This window comes from Gavialis gangeticus, unplaced genomic scaffold (assembly GCF_001723915.1).
Source record: "Gavialis gangeticus isolate Ggan-Ray unplaced genomic scaffold, GavGan_comp1, whole genome shotgun sequence".
Taxonomy (NCBI): domain Eukaryota; kingdom Metazoa; phylum Chordata; order Crocodylia; family Gavialidae; genus Gavialis; species Gavialis gangeticus.
In genome coordinates, this window is record NW_017728993.1 from 71,859,095 (window position 1) to 71,863,363 (window position 4,269).

The 4,269-nt window shown below is 52.4% G+C and overlaps 1 protein-coding gene and 1 long non-coding RNA gene across 2 annotated transcripts in view; one reads left to right on the top strand and one right to left on the bottom strand.

Annotated features, from left to right (window-relative positions):
- LOC109287066 overlaps positions 1-1,177 on the bottom strand; it is a 22,293-nt gene extending 21,116 nt beyond the window's left edge. The window contains exon 1 of the long non-coding RNA XR_002094755.1: positions 1,028-1,177. This is a non-coding gene — a long non-coding RNA (uncharacterized LOC109287066). The remainder of the gene's footprint in view (positions 1-1,027) is intronic.
- Positions 1-4,269, top strand: part of DDR2 (discoidin domain receptor tyrosine kinase 2) — a 247,325-nt gene that overhangs the window by 23,795 nt on the left and 219,261 nt on the right. The window lies entirely within an intron of this gene.

Below are 4,269 nucleotides of genomic sequence, written 5' to 3' on the forward strand. Positions count from 1 at the left end.
GCCTGCTGATCCCCCCTAACCAGTTTATAACAGGCCACAAGATCCCCCCTCAGCCTTCTCTTTTGAAGGCTGAACAGGTTCAGGTCCCGCAACCTTTCCTCATAGGACCTACCCTCATTTGACCTTGACACGTTCCCTCTTGCATGTGAATGGGCAGCTTCTCCCTCCAGTATCAGCAAGCTGCAAAACAACAAAGACTCCCTCCATCGTACTTTATTTCCTATGTTGTTTTTTTTTTTTTAATCTTGTGATTTGCAGGGGGGGGCAGTGAGAGGGGAGGAATCTGACTCACGACTCTGGAATGCTCTTGGCAGCACAGTGCTTGTGACAGCCTGTGACAGAGACCAAACCCAGCTATTGTGGACATACAGACTCCTGTCTGCACCTCCCTCACCGAGAGCAAAAGAGGAGCCCCAGGAGCATGTGCCTCAGCAGAAATCTTGTTTCCTTGATAGGACAATTTGGAGGAACCCACTGTCAAATGCTGCTTTACCTCACAAGAATGAAATGGGGGCCCAGTGTGATTGATGGTCTGGAGAGCTCTGCAGTGGCTGGACTGAAGCAGAAATCCTGCCTGGGTGGAGTCTGGCACAGGAAGGGGCAGGAAGAGTGGGAAAGGCCCTCCTTGCACTACAGAGTCCCTATGGGTAGAACTTGTCTTCTGCCAGCATAGCTTTTGCATGTCCACGCTCAGCTCTGAGTCCTACAAGCTGGGACCTCTGCTCTTTTCAGTGGAGTTTAAACCACTTCCCTGAGCAAGGTAGGACCTCCCCCAGTACAGTTTGGCCAGCATGATGGCTGCATGGCCAGGACGTGAAGTTACCTGGACTGGTCTAAGCAGTCTTCCAGGCTAGGGACAGAAGTTACACATACACCGGTTTAAGTGATCAGAAACTGGTTTAAACCTGTAGCAGAACAGAAGCTCAGGGCATGTAAACCAGTTTTAAAATGGCTGAAACTGGTTTAAGATAAACCTGGTTGAATGTAATATCAGACTTAACATTTTGGGCAAACCAGTTTATGAAACTTCTGTCCCAGACCCCATCCTGGTTCAAGTTAAATCACAGTCCTGCAGCATCACAGCATGCTTTGAAGCCCTAGGATGGGCTGAACTGGGCTGTCTGCTCCAGAGAGCAGGGCTGCCCCTGCCCCTCTGCTCCCTAGCTGGAGCAGTGAGGGCTGGCTAATAAGGGGGTGGGGTGGGGGGGCAAGCCCAGCTGGGGATGCAGCCCAGCCTGTGGGGGCAGCCCCCTGGCAAACCTTGGCTGGGGTCTGAGGCCAGGGTGGGGGGTTAAACACCCCTTCCTCTGCTCAAACTTGTTGCTGGCTGAGATTCTGGACTCCAAATCCCAGAGGCACCTGGAAGCAGGAAGAGAAAGTGATAAGCAACCCTGAAGAGTCCTGCTGTTGGACTGCAAATTCCAGAGACCTCAGGGGTAGCAGGAAGGGGAAGCAAACATACAGCCCATGCTGGCTACATGCCAGCGATCCGTGCTCTAGCTCCCCCTGGCGTCTGGCCTAAGCCACTGCAGGCATGTGTCTGCATTCCCTGAGGCAAAGGTGTAAATGTCTGTGCACTTCTGTTTCAATTTAATCTCTGCAGCTTAGTTTAACCTCTAAAGACTGAATTAATTTAGCCTCGGGCTTTTTGATTGTCTGTACTTGGCCCCTGTTTCCAGCCCACAGTGTAACTGTTCCTGCAGGAGTGACCACTCTGGTTAACTCTTTGAGCTATGCTGCCCAGGGGTTATACCAGCTGCAGGCAAAGTACAGCCCACAGGCTGGATCTGGCCCACTAAGCATGTTCACCTGGCCCATAGAGGCCCCCCAACCCCCACATAAGGTGGAAGTGAGGCGCCCACTGTACACCCGCCTCCCAAACATACCCTATTGCCTCACTCCCATCCTCATGGCTGGAAGGGGCCTGCCCAGCCAGCTGTAGCTTCTGGGCAGGACTGCTGCTGCTGCAGTCCCCAGGGACCTACTTCACTACCTTGGTCTCCTGCTGGCTCCAGGCAGCAGGTAGGGAAGCGGCAGGGGCAGGGCTGCAGCTGGGAGGGAGCACGGAGCTTGGGACTGGCAGCAGTGCAGAGCCAGTGCTGGGGGGAGGAGGGGCATGGTGGCAGCCCAGAGCTCGGGTGGGCAGTGTGTAGTTGTGAGAGAGGGTAGGGGGTGTGGGCATCCCTCATGACTCTCCCATAGCGCGCAGCCCCGGTGGGCGATGGCAGTGCCAGCAGCAGCAGCAAGCGGGGTGCTCAGGGCACAGGTGCCTGGTGGGGCATGGCTCCAGCTAGTGCTGCATTTCAGGGCGTAGCTTCTCCTGGGCTGTCTGTATTGACAGTGCTCCCTGCTACTCAGGTGCAGCTCCTGCTACTCGCAGAGCAGGGAGGGAAGCCGCACATGGTGAAGCCAGGTGCCTTCCCTGCCAGGGCTGCATAGCACAGGAGAGAAGCCCCATGGACTGGAGCTGCCTGCTTTCCCTGCCCCCCAGTGGAAGGCACCTGGGTCTTCCCTGCCCTGCACCACAGCCCTGGCAGGACTGTTCTCCTGTGGTGCGCAGCCCTGGCAGGGAAGGTACCTGGTTCCACCACGTGGGGCTTCCCTCCCTGCTCTGCAAGTGCAGGGTCTGCATCTGAGTGTCAGGGATCACCGGTGATACAGAGGGCCCAAGGGAGGCTGTGCCCCTCACCCTGATGTGCAGCACTGGCCAGAGCCATGCCCCACCAGGCACCTGCGCCATGGGGGAGTGTGGGAGAGGGTCCCCACATCCCCCCCAACCTCCCTCACACCCACACCCTGCCCCCAGGACCCTCCACATATACACAACCCGCCACCCCCCACATCTTACTCCCCCACCACACACACACACCATACACCCCCCCACTCCCACCATACACACACACCACACAATATACAAAACTAAGAATTTTTTTGAGTTATTATGCAATCACCTCTATATACATGATGCAAACACAAATCATGGCAAAAATATTTTTTGTAATAAAATTAGAATACATTATAGTAGGTGTTTGACTTTATGTATGATTTGGTTTTTTCTGCTTCTAAGATGGCAACCCCACCCCCAAAAGCAGTATTGGGGGGGGGGGTAAGGGGAGGGACTTCTGGCGACAAATGACAGGGGTTAAGGGTGGGACTTCTGGTCCCAAGATGGCGGCAAGGGGGCGTAGAAACTGTCAAGGGGAGGGGCTACGCATGTGGCCCATGATAGCTCACCAAAACTTGTCAAGTGGCCCTCCACCCAAAATAATTGCCTGCCCCTGGGTTATAGGATAAAATGGAGGGGAGGAGAATGGGACAAAAAGCCAGGAAATTATCTGAGGTGAAGCAAAAGTGTCTGTGGGAATTTGACTTCAGAGTTTCCTGAGAGGAGTGATGGTTGTAGTGATCACAGGTTCAATAAAGACAGTCAGGCATGAATAAGAAGAACAAAACAACAGCTTTTATTGAGCAGTAAGCATGCCTCTACAGACCTTTCATCTCTCCGAGTACCACCTAACTGTGGGACCATCCCCCAGGTACCACTTCCTCGATGTCCCTAGCAAGGGAGCACCTCTAAATAATAACTTACTACAATGGTGACCCACAGTATGAAGCAGCTACCCCTCAATCTCCTGGCAAGGCCTCCAAAAGGACGTGGTATGGGGAGCTCAACTACCCAGCCATCCACCCACCCACAGTGCAGTGGGTTTGTGTCACCCATTAATTGTGTCCTCTTGCTGTGACACAACACCTATGGCAACGAGATGCAAATGCACTTGGCTCAAAGCCATGCTGGAGGCACCCCGATTGCTGTCATTTCTTCCTGTGCAAGGGGCTATGAAACACCAGGCCAGGAACTAGGAGTACTGATGTTGTTCCACTGCACCCGGTTTGCTCAGGTGCAGATGAAAATACCAGTTCCCAGGTTGACTAGAGCTCTGGTCTGGATCTCATACCACCTGGATCTTTAAGCCATATAAATTCCCACATAGATGCAACCTCATCAAACCAGTATCGCCCACATCCCTGACTTGTGTGAACATGTTATGTAAATGTGATGGAGCAGAAAAAGGAATGGAAAAAATAGTTATGTGATTTCCCTCCAATTTCTTTGTAGTGATTTGTGGGCTACAGGTTTTATCAGCAAAGGTGCATGGAGGAAGTCAATATTTTTTTTTATTTGAAATCTTTATTTGATGAAAAATAGCATTTTTCTGCCCTAAAGTGAAAACCTTTTGTGCAAAATGTTTTTTTTTTTTTTTTTTTTTT